Here is a 19,471-nt window from a genome sequence, read left to right as displayed (position 1 = left end):
TTTGTAACTGTTCTGTGTTTGAGATTATTTTAAAATAAAAATGGAAAACAAGTCATTTTCTCAAAAAAGAAATAAAGATATTCACCTTAAAAATAGAGCATTAAACATGTTAGCATGCTTTTCTTGAAAATGGAAACATCACTCTACCCAGGTTTCCTGGACCCAAAGCTTTTACAAGTTGTGTACTTCCATAAGACAAAGCACACAATGGACACCTGGGTGGCTCAGTTGGTTAAGCATCTGACTTGATTTCAGCCCAGGTCATGATCTCAGGGTCCTGAGACTGAGCCCCACATTGGGCTCCACGCTCAGCAGGGAGTCTGCTGGAGATTTTCTCTCCATCTCTTTCTGCCCTAATCCCTGCTTGCACGTACACTGTCACTCTCTCTCTCTAAAATAAATAAATTAATTAAAAAAAAAAAGTAAAGACATGCAAAATTATGAATACAAATTTGACCCCAGCATCTTGGAGAAATTTTGTAGATGGGAAGCCCTGATGTTTGTTTTGTTAACTTCTCTCTCCTCTCTACTCATCCTTGCCTTTATCTCTCAATTCCAGGAGTCCTTATCCCCGCTTTAGAACAACTATGAAGGGATGACTAAAATTTCCTTTTGACACCTTTGTCTCAAACTCTCCCAATAAAAACATCTCCACCCTTTCATAAGACAAAGAGCTTTCCAAAAACAAAGCTCCATTTACTGGTAAGGTACTTCCCCATCCCCATTCCCATATTTAGATCATAAAATATAGATGCACTTATTTTTTATTAAATGACATTTAAAAAAATTATGTGAACTCATGAGCAGTGGCTGGCGTTTGGTATATACATGATAAACAATAACTGATTCTGTTGATCACTTTGCTGTTAGTAAGTTGTTGAAGCGGCAGCTCTAATAGTTATTATTTAATATTAATAGTGATAATTAACATTACATTTACAGAACAGAACACAATTTTGTTTTTTCCCTACACCTCTATTCCATACCATAGCTATATCTACTCTTTTGAAGTTTTTTTGTTGTCAGTAAAGGGGAAACAGGAAATAACACAAACTTTTGTAAACTCCATATATTTTTCGTTATTTTAGCCCTGATTAGTACAAAGCCTGTGTTTTCAGGTACACAAACCACTGAAGTAACAAACATAGACACTTTAGAAATACACCCAGTCTCAGATTTATCTTGAAATTTTGTTATATGAGTTAGTGTTTCAGGAAGTTCATTGCATAAGTGTCAAGTCAGAATGGGGCCGGTGGCCAGTTTTGGGAGAGGATAGTAGAGAATGTCATACTTGGCCCTCCGTCTTTATGGTTGGAGAAAAAATAGATCTTGGAGTTCCCTCTGCAGTCAGTAGGACACCTTAAGTATTGAGGAAGATTCAATACTCGGGTTACAGTGTTATTGCTTAATGAAGGATGTGGGACTCGAGGTATATTTTGAACTGTTATGTAAATATGGATACATAAAATATAAGATTATTACAGGCAGAAACAATAGAAACAGGGCAAGAATTAATGATAAACTTAGAGCTAAAACTAACAATATCGCAAATTGAATATACTAGAATTGTCTCTAAAGTTCCTTCTTAAGCCTATTTTGTTGTTGATGTTATGTTATTGTTGCTATTTGTTGTTGTTTACACTATAGTCAACAGTCCACTCTGGAGTGCCCTGATACATCACAACACTTTGGGCCATGCCACCTTCTTATTGAATATTTGCCTATTGTAATTTTAGCTTAAGCAAAGTGCAATGAGGGAATAAATTTGCTTCCAAATTGAAAAACATCCCAAAGCCAACTCTAAATGATTTTGGAATCATTCAGTACTTAGAATTATCCACACCACTGCTTCCTTCCAATTACATGGCTAAACAAAGGTAATTTGAAACACAATCTCTATGAATTTGGCATATTTAATCATCAGGGTGGGGTTGAATTACCATTGATAATCAAAACCTTTATATGTGTTCCTAGGCAAGCTAAAAATTTAATAAGATTAATCAAGAATATTGCAAATATTTAAGGCATCTTTTAAAACATATTGACCTATTAAAATGATCTATTTTGCTATAAATCATAGCACAATTCTACAGCCCCATATAGCAATAAAATTTAGCCACTATATTTTTTCAAATGCAAATAAATATATACTGCTGATAATGTAGTTTGCTTCTATCTTCTATCTCCAAGATCTATTCATTTTTTTTTTCTTTTCTCTTAGAACCTATAAAAACTGTTACTTTGGAAGGGGACACGAGGGAAGGGGCAAGAGAGAGGGTGGAGTTTAATATTTGGTCTGGAAACATTCTTTAACATAAGTGATCCAGAGAAAACCATCCACTTATGGTTTAACCATTGGCTCTTTGAATGGATTTCTTAAAAAAGAAATTTCAAATTTGATTATGAATTCTTCTTAGGTATGCTTTTTAAGCAAACTATTTGTGAAATATATATAATTGATTGTTGGTTAAATCACTGATGGTTATTTAAAACTGTAGGAACTTTTTTGAAAACTCAACATGTTTAATAATTGTCTTTATTATGTCTAGGAATATCATAAAGTAACAATTATGTATTTTAATAGGTACTTTTCAAAGTGCATTGACACATGATCCATGACAGTTTAGTAGTATAATAATTTTAAATACAGGCTTTGTATTCCAGAGACCTAGATTGGAATATTGTTAGTTGTATGATTTTGGTTAATTTATTGACCTTAATCTTCAATTTCTTCATCAATAAAATGGGGATAATAAATCACAGCTGTTGTTGTTAAGATTAATAATAGTTAATACTGGGGTGCCTGGGTGGCTCAGTTGGTTAAGTGTCCAACTCTTGACTTTGGCTCAGGCCATGATCTCGGTTTGGAGCTTGCTGCAGATTTTCTCTCTCTCTCTCCCTCTGACCCTCCCTTTCTCTCTCACAAAAAAATAAAAATAAAAAGGTAAATACTTAGGACAAGTACTTGACTTTCATAACCATTCAACTGAACTGAGTCATGTTATTATAACTAGTAGGAAAATTATACATAAAATGCAAATAAATCAATTAGCACAAAGCCTGCCATACTGAAAGCACTCAATAATTATTTGTTGTTATTGTTGTTATAAAGTGTAAAATGCTTAGCATTGAATGTGGTAGATATTCATTAACTATATGTTTCTTCTTGCTTTCTTATGCAACATACACATATCCCTGGGGAGCTTGTGTGGTTTGGTGCAGTGTCATTGTCTTTCATGCTAAACAGACTTATATTTCTGTCACTCCTTTGCTACTTCCAATCTATGTGACTTGTACAATCATAATAATGAACACTTGAACAAAACATTGGGAAAGACTTTGAAATGGGCCCAGTTGGGTGCCTTCAATGGAAAACTGGGTGTTCTCTAAGCATGTCCTCTTAGATGTCTGATTCTCATGGGTCTCTGCACCTCTCATTATCTTGAAGCTATTTTACAACTCTGTACCTTTTAGATAACTGATAGCAATGCACATGATTATTTTCCATATACGTGAAAATAAATTTTCTTCTAACAAAATGCAACTGACTTCCCTCTTTCCCTGTGGAATACATAAGTTTTGCATTATTTATAAATAGGTTTTATTATTAGTGTGTTTGTGTGTGTGTATGTGTGTGTGTGTGTGTGTGTGTCTATGTTTTAGTGTCCTTAGAACCAGTTGTAATCTCTTACTGGTTCCCTCATTAATTGGTGAGTTAAATAAAATCTTTGGCACATATTCATTTTATCTCTGTATGAGAGTTACGTTATATGCTTATACTCTCTTCTAAAAATTATACTTTTACATTCTCAATACATTTTAGCTACTCCTACTACCAGAACTATTCTAGATATTCTTTCATGTATTAACCTTAGAAGTCAGAAATACTACACCTGGATGCATGGCATCCTTTTAAAAGACTCATAACAGATGTGCTCAAGCTAGTGTACCATAGAAGACCAGGATTGTAAATATGGTTGAAATAATAAGTTTAGAATATCTAGTTGTTCAACCATGGGCAAATCACTTATATTTCCTCTTCCAAGAAATGGAGACCATAATGTCTGCCTCATAGGATTGTTGTTGAGATTGATTGCGATAGTGAAGACTTGCAGTTAGCTCGGTACCAAGCACTTCAATGAACAGTAGTGATGGCTATTATGGAAATTCAGGGTCTGACCAGGCAGTCCATTTCACTGCTTAATAGTTCTCATTCTTAGCAGGTGTTTCTTAAAAGGAGCTCTAATCTTGTCTGTTGTCACTTTCATTTTCTAGTTTGCTTGTCTATTTGGTTTGATTTATGTCATTTTACTACTTCCCACATGACCGTAGTTCAAATTTTTGAGTACAAATGCTATTTCTATTCTGAATAACTCTTTCAATTTAAATATTCCTTCTTCCTTTATCTGTTTTTACTATTGCATATTTCCCAGATTCTTTACCTACCTGGTTATCCTATAGTTTGTAAAGGTTATCCTCAAATTACTATGTCTAGAACTTAACACCAAATCCCCCTTGTGATCTGAACTAAAATGTAGTGCTGAACCACCATTGATCAAGGCATATATTTCCAGGAATTCAACACAAGAATACTTTACATTTATTAATTCTGATATATTTTTGGCTCATTTTGAGTTTATTACAGCCAACTAACAGCTTCAAGTCTTTTTTCCTATCTTTACTCTCTTTTTTTTTCCTTGCATGTTTGGCATTTTGAATCAAAAGTTAGAAATTAATGTGTATCATTTTTGATAATAGTGACAGTCAATCGTATTAGGTAACATATTTAACACACAAAACAACCCTTGGAATTAGTTACTCTTATGGATTTAGATCAAGTACATGAAGCACATATTATTTTTTTGGGGCAAGTAGGAGGTAGTCGATAAATGTTACCAGCTTCTTCTAGTCATTCAGCACTTAACCTCTAATTTATTGCTTCCCTAATCATTGCCCAGGGAATCTCACAGGTAGGTGACCTGGGCTCAGTCTAATCTCCACAGGCTAGCCACAGTTGACTTATTGCCCCTATGGAAAGAAAGAGGCATCCATTCATCAGATATTTCTTACTACTTTTTTCCCAATGGTAAAAGTATCAAGTGAGAGTTCTCAGTCCATAGTTAGTTTGCTTTCAGCTTAGATGCTAAAAATCAATTTACATTTAGTCACTAAACTATGTTTTAGAGTCCTACTTCACAGCGCTACTATATCTCCCATCTAAATTTTTAAAAGAACTTTTAGTAATAAGAAACCCCTTTTCTTTTCTTCAAAATCAATTAGAAGATCTTCCAGAATGAGGCACGCAATTCTAGAAAAATATTAAGAAGGCATAAATGTCCTCTGAGAACAAGGTAAATGAAAAGATCTAGTTTGTTTAGGCAGAAATTTCTGATCGTTTATTATCTTCTATAGTGAAATGTGTCTTTCAGAAAGATTTGTCTGAGTCCTAATCTGTAGTACCTGTGAATGTGACCTCATATGGAAATAAGGTCTTTTCAGATATAATTAAATTAAACATCATAAATGAACTCATTCTGGATTCAAGTGGGCCCTAAATCCAATGACTGGTGTCTTTATTTTTTTAGGTTCTTATTTAAATTCCAGTTAGTGGGCGCCTGGGTGGCTCAGTTGGTTAAGCGACTGCCTTCGGCTCAGGTCATGATCCTGGAGTCCCGGGATCGAGTCCCGCATCGGGCTACCTGCTCAGCAGGGAGTCTGCTTCTCCCTCTCCCGCTCCCCCCTCTTGTGCTCTTTCTCTCTCTCACTCTCTCTCTCAAATAAATAAATAAAATCTTTAAAATAAATAAATAAATAAATAAATAAATTCCAGTTAGTTAACAGCATGTAATATTAGTTTCAGGTGAAGAATTTAGTGATTCAACACTTCCATATAACACCTGGTGCTCATCACAAGTGCCCTCCTTAATCCCCATCACCTCTTTCCTCCATCCCCCACCCACCTCCCCTCTGGGAACCATCAGTTGTTCTCTATAGTTATGAGTCTGTTTCTTGGTTTTCCTCTCCCCCCTCCCTTGTTCGTATGTTTTGTTTCTTAAATTCCACATATGAGTGAAATCACATGCTAAGAGAATAAGTCAGTCAGAGAAAGACAAATATCATATTAGTAGTCTCTTTATAAGAGAAAGAAAAGGGATATCTGATCACACAGGAGAGAAGGCCATGTGAATATGGTGGCAGACTGGAGTTCTATTGTTATCAACCAAGGAACTCCAGGAGCCACCAGATGCTGGAAGAGGCAGGGAAGAATTCTCCCCTAGAGCCTTCAGAGGGACTGTAGCCCTGCCAAAATCTCCACTTGGAATTCTAGCCTCTGGAACTGTGAAAGAATAAATTATTGTTTTAAGCCACCAGATTTGTGGTAATTTGTTGCAGTAGCTCCAGGAAACTAGTATATCTTCCATAGACACTCTTAGTTAACCAGTATGATAAAGAAATAGCATCAACTTTCTAACTTCTCTGGTTCTACATTTAGCAGTTATGAAAATGGGCTAATCCTGTTGTGGAGGCAATTTACTCTGTTTTCCAGCCTTATTTAAAGTATAATTTACTTTTACATATTGTTCTTTCATTTCACAAGATTTTACTGAGCACCTTCAAATACATTATGATACTGTGGTGAACAAAACAGAAAACACACATACACACACACTCATACACACACACACACACAAATACCCACAAATTCCTGCTCCAATGGAGCTTATATTCTAGGGGATGGTAGATAGAAAATAAATAGTAAATTATGTTGTGTTGGCAGAGAGTAAGGAAAACAGGATTGTATGGAGGGATGTGATTATAAATAAAAAAAAAACAGACTTGAATGAGGTGACATTTGGAAAAAAGTTTAGAAAGAGGTAAGTGAGTACAACATGGTTATATCTAAGGGAAAATAATTCTAGTTAGAAGAAACAACAAATACAAAGGCTCTCATTTGGGGGTATGTTTGATGTATTTGAGAAGTAGAATAACGAGGCCAGAACTAATGGCAGTAGAAATCAAGGGACCACAAGGACTTCACTCAGTGAGATGCACAGCCACTGGCAGGTTTTTAAGAGAGCAGTGACATGCTCAAAATAGATGTTGTTTTTAATTATTTTTGTGCCATGAATTCATGTTGGATGTTTCCAATTGGAATAATTTTTATTTGAGGTCCATTTCCAATATGGACTATTAGATGAATGTTTTAATATTAATACCATTAAATGTGTGGATAATACAAAGTAAATCATTTCACAGATTTGTGATAGAGTAAAATATGTGATTCATTAAAAATCTAGCAGGGTGTATACCAAACACTGTAATTTTGAAATAGTGATGGATGTAAATGATATTTCAAGATATCTGTGGCAACTTAATGTGATATGAAAATACCTGTAAATTGTTTTGGTAAACACAATGGGAATACTGTTAAGACTACCATGGCTTATCGCCTATATTTGTAATCAATGAAATGACTCCCTGAATTCTATCCAAATTAATAGCCATTGGTTTGTATGTATGCTGTAATGAAATCAAGAATAGAAGCAGAAACACTAATAATCTATGTATCATATGATTTAACTTAGAATGGCATTTTGCCACTTAAAAATAAAGAGATTTTTATGATGATATGGCTATTTCCATATGTAACTGCAAGCCTCCTATGGTCTTAACGTTCAAACGTAGGAAAGAGAAAAAGAAATTACATTATAGCTTATATTTAGTTTATCATGTTAAGTCTGATACAGTTACAGGTGTAAATATGGAGAAAGTGAGATTTTACTCCCTGAAAGATGATTACATTTTTCCCCAGGGGCATGTTTATTTGGGAGATAGATGATACAGATCTAGATCTTTGTTTGGGAGATATACACACATACACACACTTTATTTCCCAATTTATGATATGCATTTGTTCTCCTATATTTAACAGGAAACTAGGGGCAGCTGGGTGGCTCATTTGTTAAACGTCTGCCTTAGGCTCAGGTCATGATCCCAGGGTCCTGGGATCGAGCCCCACAACCGGCTCCCTGCTCTGTGGAAGCCTGCTTCTCCCTCTCCCAGTCCCCCTGCTTGTGTTCCCTCTCTCGCTGCCTCTCTCTCGTCAAATAAATAAATAAGATTTATTTATTTTAAAAAAAGGAACCTAGAGAGAAAAAATAAATCAACTTGACTATCACCAATACCCTACTTGTGTTACATTATTTCAGTTATAATCCAAGCCTAAAATAGTTTAGTTTTCCAAAGGAAACACACCTACATAAATTTACACCAAATCTCTCTCCTTAGGTGGAAAAGAAAAACCTCATAAAATGTTAACAAATATCATTTAACCTTACCTTACTCTCATGTAGGTCTTAAAACACATCAAAGTTGAAAGTGAACGTAATTCTGGACCTTAAAACAAAGAAAGTTTTGTGTTAATTTTCAATGTCCTGGCCAAATCATGAAGGAACAAAGGTTACATGATGAAATTTCATCATGTAACTAATAATCCAAGAGTCACTTTAGTCACTTGATTACCTATAAGCAGCATAATTTTATAGACCTCATTAAAATGTTTCACTCTTTCAGAATGTGCTAGAATGCATGATCTCTTATACTTCACATTATCACAATTCAGTAAATATACATAACACCCAAGCAAGTTCACAAATCAACTCTGTGTTAAATGTATGACATTAAACATATGGAAAGTATATTCAATTGATTGTGATTTTCATACTTGCATTGTTTGTGCCTAATCTCCATTTTAAAACATCTGGATACACCAAGTTTTGTATAGTGTGTAGCTTTTCTTTTTAATCAACATATTTTTGCTGCTTCTGAAATAGGTGTCAACCTAAGCTTTGTCCTTGCCACAGGCTATGAAAGACAGTACTTTGAAGGTTTTTTCTTTTCTTTTCTTTTCTTTTTTTTTATTTTCTTTTCTCTTTTTTGGTAATCCAATAAGGCATTTTCTGAGAAAGAAGATGAAGACCCTCTCTCTTTAAGGAAAGTAATCTTTCAAGCAAGGTTGAGACACAGTAATAATAGCAGACCACTATAATTCCTTAGAAAATTCTGTAATAAAATTTTGTATCTTTCCATATTTCTAGATATTCTAAGTAGAACTTGAGATTTAAAAGTTGGGAATATAACATATGAATCAGCTTAACATTTAAGAACATGCATTATTAAAAAGGTGTTGTTAAAATGTCATATTGTAGGAGCTGCATTAGCATTGTTTTAAAGGTTAGCTATATTACATGTGTCTTTAGAATCTCAAGGAATCTATAAAATTTAACTAAGTATGCATACGTGTATATTTCATATTTGTGTATTTTGCATATTCAAGCATATAGATGCATATGTGTGCACACACAAATATATTTATCTCTGTAGGTAGATAGATGATAAATATTTACTTGTGGGCATGAAATGCATATATACAGAGAGATAGAGAGACTGTCATTTTATAACAGATAGGGATCAGCCCTGCCTAGCTAGTAAGTGGATAGAGTGAATGTAGTGATTTTGTGAATTGCCTTTATAACCTAAGAATCAAGAAAATATAGGAAAGCTTTTCTGCTTCTTTGGCTGAATGTGGTTCTTTACTGGATCCATATCCTATTTCCGTTGACCCCTTGAATAGGGTGGCTCAGCTGTTCTTTGCTTTCATGTCTTATCTCATTTTATCCTAACAACTCTATAAAGGCACATATTATTCTCTCCAGGTTATGGGTGATAAAACCAAGGGATTGAATGACTTCTATAATGGCACACTGCCGTTCTTTCCACCTTTAGAGTGCTTTGATTTCCAAAGCATTTTCAGTCTTTACCAGTGGAGAGTGGGATTTAGGACTATCTGCATCAGAATCAAATCATATGAGATTCTTGTTAAAAAAAAACATATATATATACACATATATATATATATATATATATTTTTTTTTTGATAAGTGCCTGCACCCTGTCAAAGCAGAATCTAAAAGAGGAGACACTGGAATTTGCATTTGGTACCAACAACCAAAGTGGTTCTTTTGTTTCTGTAAAGGCCAAGGTTATGGCTAGCAGTAAGCGAGCCCTAGACCCCAGCTGCTGAGTCATTGCCGAGAGCCTCGCTTCGCAAAATGTGGTCTGTGCACCAGCAGCATTGGCATAACTGGAAACTTGTTAGAAGTGCGGAAACACAGGCCCGCACTGAAGATTAGCATGCATGATCTCCAGGAGATTTGTCTGCATACTAGTGTGTGAGAAGTCCTGCCTTAAGACTTTTTCATTATTCACCCCATTTGGTATTTCTCAAACTTTTTACAATACATATAAAGAATTTTTATAATATAATAATCATCAGGGGGCATGGTCAACCATGGCTGTCCCCAGACTTCTCTCTGTAGGTTGTTTTTCTATGTCTGAGGAGGTGTCTGGAATTGTATGTTCAGAAAGCACTCCAGGAGATCATTATCATTGGATAAGTTGGTAAAACATCATTTCTATTACCTCTATACAGAGTCTCTGGTGTGCATACCTGTTGGTTGCTGGGAGTTTGGGGTGGGTATTTGAGTTACTGATCAACAGACCGTTGGAGCAAATCATCGGTATCTGCAGAGGCAGCATGGTGTGGAGCTGATGAGCACGTGGGTACAAGTGTGTGCCCAACTTATTTAAATTCTCTGCCCCTCAGTTTCCTCGTTTGTAAAATGAGGACAATAATCCTATATACTTCTTAGAGTTATTGTGAAGAATAAATGAATTTTTATGAAAAACCCTAAAAATAGTTCCTGTTTACCTGATATTACTAATGTGTAGACTCCCTACAAAGCCCCTTTATAATTGGGCCCTTGATTTTTTGTTTGTACTTCTCCAAACATTGCAGTGTCTCTTTGCCAGCTCTCTTTCTTGAGAGTAAAATTAGACTTTGGAATTTAGATTCCTATACTCTGAATTCATTTTCCTCTCTTCCTCCTCCCCTCCTATGTAGGGAAAAGTCTATGGTTAAAGTTTTGGATGTGAAAGCGCTCCTTTAGGCCACCTGCTAGCCTGCACCCCAATTTCAACTGCAGCTGTTCCAGCTCTATTTCAGGCCAGGTGGGTGTTACCATCTCCACCTTGTAACTAAAAGGAACCTTAAAAAAACCTGAGGTATGCAAAGAGCCAGTGGGAAGAATCGTCAAATATTGAGCAGCACCTGATATAAATGATTTTATTTGCATCAAAGCCCTGCAGAGATATTTTAAAGATAGTTTGACTGACAGATTATGTATTTTTGCTAAGGCCACACAGAGTAAGGGATCCTGATTCCAAACCCAGGTCTCATGGTCTCTGTAACTCTGTAACTAGAGTTACATATTCTCCACATTTCAGAAAGGAGTAGAGGATATGTAGAGAATGCAGCACAGTTCAAGATAAAACACTAGGAAAAAGGAGAATGACGATACAGAAGTTAACAAAATAGCTAACAATTTTGAATGCTTACAACGGATGAGGCTTTATGAGTTTTATATGTATTAACTCATCCAGTCTCTGAAATAATATTCATTGTTATTGTAGTCCTCATTCTACAAATGAAGAAATTCAGGACCAGGGATATTAAGTAAATAGTCCAAGGGCACGATAAGGGCTGGGGCTATCATTGGAAAGTAGGGAGCCCAAATCCTAATCAAAAACTCTTGACCACCGTGTCATACAGCCTCCCCAAAGCTGAGCTCCCAAGTGCGTCTTTATCTCCAATCATTCAGGCAGCTGGGGGCACAAAGGAAGTCATTAGAAACTCGGCTTGTGATTTTTTTTGCCAAGAGTAGATGTATCAATTCATCTGCAAAAATATTTTTCTTAGGGGTCAATTTAAGTAAGGACTTTTTATGTGTTATGACCATTTCCATTTCCTGATTTAATTCTGCTTCCTATACTGCTCGCATTCATCTCAATTAGACCTCCAAGGTCCTAGAAAGGAGTATTGGCGTACAGCTGTAGTATTGACACTCATGGGCAAACCTATTCTAGGGAATTTGATTTCTAATATTGAGGCATTGCAGAAGCCTTTAATTTCTGCAAGTTTATTTTGAAGAGAGTGGGAGTTGAGACTAAATGAACTTTGAGAGTATCACAGAGTTTCTTACAACTCTAAATGACTATTGGCAAGGGCAGAGTCAACCCTCCCAGTGTTTGGGCAGGATGAATTGCCACTTTTGGCAAACATCCCTTACACCTTCTTTCCAGGTTAGGAGCCTAGCTCTAAGATACCAGAGAACTGCTCTATCCTGGTCACACATGGTAGGGATTTTTTTTTCTTTTTTTTTTTTTTTAAAGAGAAGGCATGCACATTGGGCCAGCCTTGGGAATCCAGGAAGAGACAAGGGGGTGATATTTGAGAATCATTTTTCTGGTTCTTCCTAGTAACTGAATTATCTTCCAACTCATGAGAATATTGAAACCCAGCCTGTTTGCATTTTGTTTAATTTTAGCTTTCCTGTTCCCTTACTGTGACTTTTAGAATTTGGATCCAAGAAAATTAACTTTATCTGAGAAGTCTGCCTCCTCCACAACATGGGTAGGGTTAATCGTACCCTATTATGCATCTAGGATTTATCATGGTTGTAATACACAGTGAATTGTGCAGCTATTTCTCTTTCTAAATTTCATATTCCTGGAAAGCTGTGACCTTGATTTACTCTTTTCTTTTTTTTTTTTAAACCCCCAGTGTCAAGTATAGGGCTTAACACAAAAGTGATAGATAATTCTTGATTGAACAGATAACATCATTGAATAAATCTGTAAAAACAATATGCCCATTGTTTTTGGCAAGGTAATCACACAATATCTGTCACTAATGAGGCTCATATTAGCTCCATGCATAAAATAATAAGAAATTAGGCTGCTGTGCCAAGTACATGCTCCAGATCAACCTGGGAGCTCAGCTGTGATTTGTTTTCCTAACTTGTCTGCTTCTGGCTGCATGAAGCAAGCTAAGCCCTCACAGCTGGTCATTCTGAAAAGGGAAGTGGCTGGTCAATTTCAAAAACACCAATAGCACTGTGACAAAAGGGGAAATCTGGGATACTCTTCCCCTTCAGGGATACCTATGTATTCATGACCCCATCTCTCTTGTTTTTTACTCACAATTGCCTTAAACCTCTACAGTGAATCAGACCTGTATATCAAAATTACGTAGGAGAGAGCATATCTTCTGGATTTTGAGCTGAAATACAAAACTGATAGAGATAAAGAAAATATATTTCATCTAATCAGAGTATACCATTACCTGTACATACATGATCTTTCTGAACTCTCATCCTTCCATTTTATAAATGAAGAAATGAGCTGAGAGCCTAAACGACTTGTCCACAATCACAGAGCTGGGAAGTAGCAGAGGTAGAGATTTAACTATAGGTCTTTTTGATTCTAAAACCTAGAATCAATTCATCAGCAGAATGAATTGATCTTTCTATTACAACAAATTTAGAATGAAAAGTAGAAACCAACAAACAGCTACTCATTCAATTGGCAAATTACACACGAGGAAGGAATAATTAAGGAGGACAAAAACTCAGAAGAATTACTGAAGTGTATAATAATAGCTACAGTAATAAAGTTGAACCTTCTACTGGTATAAGAAGCTGAAATGGAAATGCACAGATTATAATCACCATTTTTATTTGCACAGAATTGTTCACAAAATGCCATGGCATTTATTATCTCATTTCACCCTCACAAAAACCTTAAAACATTGGTTCTCTCCATTTTGCATATAAGGTAAAGGAGATCCAGGGTAGGAGAGTGTGTAGGGCCATGTGTGAATTAAATAGCACTAGAATCCAGAACTTCCCCATGTATTGAGGCCAGAATGACATTTTATGCCCAAATTGAAAATCCTCAGATGTCAAAAACAAAATCAATAGCAGTCTCATTCATGAGCATCTGTTTAAAAGATTTCACTAAGATTCTGGTTGAGCTTTGGCTGGCTTAAAAGTCAATTATGGGACATTAAATAATTATGTTTCATAATAAAAATCTACTTAATATTTGAAAAGAGGAGGTAGTTGGTACTTTCGAGCCAGTTTTTTCTTGAAATTAGCCAGGGATTATTTCCATGGTAAGTTAACGTCCCCACCTCAATTATTGCCAGTCTTTTCCTGATTGCACTGGCCAATAACCCATTCATAGCCTTCCTTTTGGCAAGATATAGTCTCTAATTGACCTTGATTGATGTGGCAAATTGAAACAAAATTGCTTATCTCCCCTTAAAAAAAAAAATCTCAAGCAAGCAATCTTTCTTATGTGTGTTTTTTTTCTTTTCTTACTTTCTCCTCTTGCTTGCTTTTAAGATTCTTTTCTTTCTCTTGGGTTTATTCTACCATTTGTTAGTTTTATTTGTTTGTTTGGTGGGTAGAGTAGGGGCAGCTGCATTATAATAGAGAGGACTGTGATATCACTTCATTGTCTTTCAGTGTTGAACAAAGGACTGAACTTCTCTGAGATATTTTCTCATTCAAAGAAAGACAATAATAACAACTTCAGAATGTGATTGTAAGAGGTAAAATTCCAAATTTGGTGCAGCTAGAGCACAGAACCTAGAATAGAGGAGGTACTTAATTATTGGACTTAATGCTGTAAGTGAAAGAGAGTTGTATATGCTCCTTTCAACATTGGGTTGGTAAGTACTTCGTAGAAAGTTTGTGACAGGGTGTTCTCACCCTTTTATGGGGAAATTTAATTTGTCCTTAAAGACAAATAGTAAATAATACCACCTACACTCTTCCTTAGCCAGTGCATCAGATATGTTGACATCATCTTTGAGGGGAAAAAAAAAAAAAACTTTCCTTCCTTTCTTTCCCCCCTCTTTTTGGCATAAGTCATTGGCATATATCAGGAAAGCAGCTGCAAGAATGCTGGAATTTTGACAGTTTGGGGCTGCTTGTCCTTGTCTTTTTTTTCCTGTCACAATCATTCTTGAAAATAGTCTCCTTGAAACAACGAAAAAAATATATAACCAGGTAGTTCATTTTCTAGCTCCTATCTTTCCCCATGAGTTTTAGAAAATTGGCCCCTAGAGGCCTGGCTTTATCAACTGCTAGTAACACTTTCCATGGAAATACTACTAGGCATCCCATCACTCAACCCTTCATCAGGTACCGATAACAGCGAACACATCCACTTAAATATGATGTGGGCCAAAGATGACGATCATAATAGTTAGGTAGTCAGTACCTCAGTAGAAAAACTGAACTAAAGTTGTTTGAGTAAAAGTAGATTATTTGTTTTGCCCTGGTTTATGTTTTTTTTTTTTTTTAAAGATTTTATTTATTCATTTGAGAGAGAATGAGATAGAGAGAGCATGAGAGGGGGGAGGGTCAGAGGGAGAAGCAGACTCCCCGCCAAGCAGGGAGCCCGACGCAGGACTCGATCCCGGGACTCCAGGATCATGACCTGAGCCGAAGGCAGTCACTTAACCAACTGAGCCACCCAGGCGCCCGCCCTGGTTTATGTTTTTCAAACTTGATCAAGAAGTCTTCAGAAGGAGTTCATTTGGAATAGTAGATACCTGAGAGGATATTTATTGAATGTAATAGGATTTGGTACTCACAGTAACACCTGTGACTTTATTTTACCTGTTACATCAAAAAGTTGACAAATTTCATTAGGAAACTTCATTTTGTCCCCCCAAATATCTATTAACTAACCAACTTAACATCAACTGTACCCTTAATTATAAAATCAGAGCATCAGTCTTTTTACCAGCCCTCTTTCTCCATCCCAATGAGAATACAACAGTTTTGTCTTAGTAACATAATTTTCCAGAGGTAAGAAATCAAAATGCAATAAGAGAAAGAAGTTGTTTGTAGAAAATCTCTTTATAGCCTCCTCTAATTTCTTAAGGGAATAGCTTTGCTGATTCCTTAATGAATGTGGCAACAGGGGTTCAGTTGGTTGAGCATCTGACTCTTGATCTTGGCTCAGGTCTTGATCTCAGGGTTGTGTGTTTGAGTCCCATGTTGGGCTCCATGCCCAGTGTGGAGCCTACTTAAAAAAAAAAGAATATGACAACATATTTACATTCTCCCTTTATTTATTTTTATAGTAGTTAGCTTCTGATACATCAGTCTATTGTAGTTTCTTAGCTCATCTTTAAATCATGAAAATGCAAATTTTATGCTAATCCTAGTGGTACTGGAAGTGCTGAGATTTTTAAAATAGCAAATCTGGAAGGGACCTTCCCTCCAATAAATTCAATATACAGTCAGGATTGACTAAGTTATGCTGCATTTTCAAAAACCCCAAACTCATTGGTTTGTACAGCAAGGTTTATTTCTTGCTCATGGGACATGTCCATGTCAGGTTGGTTTCACCCTAAGAGCTACACTGACAGAACATCCACAAATGTCACTTTTTCTTACAATGTACTGTCGTGAACTAGTCATATACAATTTCTGAACTACAAGGGAGCCAAAAAGTATTATCCTACCATTTGCCATAGCTACCAGCTATGGATGGTTGAGAGAACCATCCATAGGGAACAATCAGACTAATGACTACCACACTGAAGAAATTATTAATAGTGCCAGATATAGAGTATCATTTGTGAGTCAGTTGAACTAAGGAAGTTGAAAATCATTTAGCCAATTGAGGAAATGTCTTTAGGAATAATCTGGAATGGAAAATAAGTTTAATCATATTGCAGTTTACCTTCCAGTTCCAAAGTGTATCTTTTCCCAGCCCTGAATGCAACAAAAGTTTATTGAACACATAGTATGTATATGTAATTTACCAGATACTGTGTGGTTAAGTAGGTTAAAAATATATGAATTCTGCATTCAACTTATGTTTATTGAAGACTTGTTTTACTAAGAATGATGCCAAGAACTATTATGTACATTATTGCAGGTATCCTCACAACAAATAAAATTGGTGTTATCATTCTTGTTGTACAGATGAGGACATTGGTTAAGAAAGCATAAACTTGTCCAAATTTAATAGCAGAGTTAATCTAAACATCTTGGTCATTGTAATGGCAAGTTGTGCTCCTTCTAACATGTATATGATGACAACAAGAAATGGCCCATATAAAAATAAAAACCAAAACAAAATAGTTGCCTACTCATGCAGAAGAAACTTTATGACTAATATATCTCACATGCCAGTTTATTTCTCACTTTTGTTGTCTTCTCTTTTCCACAATTGAGTGGGCCTTTATCAGCCTTCTCTTGTTATAGTATAATACTTTTCTTTCTTTTTTCTTGGGAGTGTCATCCATTTCTACAAATTAGGTCTCACATCCACAATATATACCAGTATTTCCTTTTCCATTCCCATGTGCCAAGTCTCTTTTAGTTCTGTTATCCAATTAATCTTAAAGTTTTAAAGAGAAACTTATATATTCGTCACTAAAAGCCACATTTCCCTAATATATATATTTTAGTTAATTTCAGAATATTTTCTAGTTCCTCAGGTTCCATCCCTTAGTACCATTTTTTATTTCTTCCTTACCCCCAAATTCAGTCAGTTAAGAGCTTCTCCCTCACGATGGCTCCTGCAATTTATCCTTTTCGGTCGACCTCACTACTAAAATTCTATCCCTCATGACATCAGTTGCAAACCTTTGCTGTAGTTTCCATTCTCCTTTCCCTTTCTGCGTGTCATTGCCTAAAGTTTCAGTTGAATATACAGGCTTTTGATATCTAGTAGCTGGCATTCAAGTTCCTCTGTATTTTGACCTAGTGCTCCTCTTCCTGCTTATTGTCCACTATGTATAACACAAAACAAAATAGGGGCTCCTGGCTCAGTTGGTGGAGCATGTGACACATGACCTTGGGGTTTTAAGTTCAAGCCCCACATTGGGTGTAGAGATTACCTAAAAATAAAAATCTTAAAGAAAAGAAAAGAAAACAACCTTTCATTTTACTCCAAGTGGCCAAGGACTCTTTTCTAAATACACCTTAAACTTTCTTACCACTGTCCCTTTGATCATGTTATTTGTATCATTTGGATTGTCTTCTCATACTCCAAATACCTATTGAAACTCCACCTATTATCTTAGGCTGAGATAAATTCATTGTTTTTTTTTTTTTTAAGATTTTATTTATTCATTTGAGAGAGAATGAGATAGAGAGAGCATGAGAGGGGGGAGGGTCAGAGGGAGAAGCAGACTCCCCGCCGAGCAGGGAGCCCGATGCGGGACTCGATCCCGGGACTCCAGGATCTTGACCTGAGCCGAAGGCAGTCGCCCAACCAACTGAGCCACCCAGGCGCCCCATTGTTTTTTTTTTTAAACATTCTGAATCATATTCACAGCTCAGTAAATTATTTTTTTCTTTGTGTTATGATAGTTCTCACTCCATGCACTAATCAGCGAGAATGCCATATTCTGCCTGGGATCCACAACTTCTGACCTAGTAGATTGGCTTCTCATATATAGTAGGTAGATTACAAACATCAGTGTGGTCAGTAAATTATTAAATTGATAACTTTCTGGAGGCAAACTAAACAGTCTTAATGAAAAAAATTTAAATTTGGATTATCTTGGGGCACTTGGCTGGCTGTCAGTAGAACATGCGACTCTTGATCTCAGGGTCATGAGTTTAAGCCCCATGTCAGGTGTAGAGATTACTTTTAAAAAAATAAAATCTTTAAAAAAATAAAAATAAATGTGGATTATCCTTGACATCAAAATTTCACTTCAAGTAGAACTTAGAGCATCATATTTGGTTATTGAAAAACAGGAACCAACCTAACTTTCTGCGTGAAATAGTGGTAGAAGAGAACTCTTATTAGAACATTTGTGGTCTATTCATAAGTTCAAATTCAAAAATATAGGAAACAATGTAGAATTATATTTAATTCCATGGAATAATGTGCACAAATAAAGTTAGGACAGGAGGGAGCAGTTTACAAAAAAAGTACTCTTTTTTTTTTTTTTTTTATAAGACTATGTGGTAAACCAAGACTCCTTCTTTTTCTGAGCACTTATAACCTTGTAGTTAGTCGTAGTTATTTGTGGCTATGAGACTTGTTTTGGCCAATAAAATATGAGCAGGTGTGATGTGTGCCATTTCCAGGTAATGGCATTTAAGGTGGAATGTAAAAGTTTCTTTGTTCCCTTCTCTGTTGCCAGGAGTCCTGAAGACTTTTGCTTTCATGGTAACATCCTAAATTAGTGGTGCATCCATCAGATTAGGGCCCCGAGTAACCACACTTTGTTTTCTGTTGTACTGTTTTTGTTACGAAAATATTGGCAAGTATTTTAGGAGCTTCTCATGTGAGATAATAACTATGCAACTAACATGTTAATAACTAACATGTTCATATATTTTTTATATTCACAACCTTAAGGTTTAGAAACTTGCAAACTGGCCGAAGACAAGTAGGCAGAGAGAGTAAAAGATGAGCAAATTACTCATTGTCAAGACCACAGAACTGCAAAAACTAAGGACCCATGTAGGTTAGTTCCTTCATCTAAAACTGAAGAAACAGAAAGTCATAAAAGCGTGTGTAA

Source organism: Neomonachus schauinslandi, chromosome 13 (genome assembly GCF_002201575.2).
Source record: "Neomonachus schauinslandi chromosome 13, ASM220157v2, whole genome shotgun sequence".
Classification (NCBI taxonomy): Eukaryota; Metazoa; Chordata; class Mammalia; order Carnivora; family Phocidae; genus Neomonachus; species Neomonachus schauinslandi.
The sequence above is the reverse complement of the archived record's forward strand: the minus strand, read 5'-3'. Positions refer to the sequence as shown.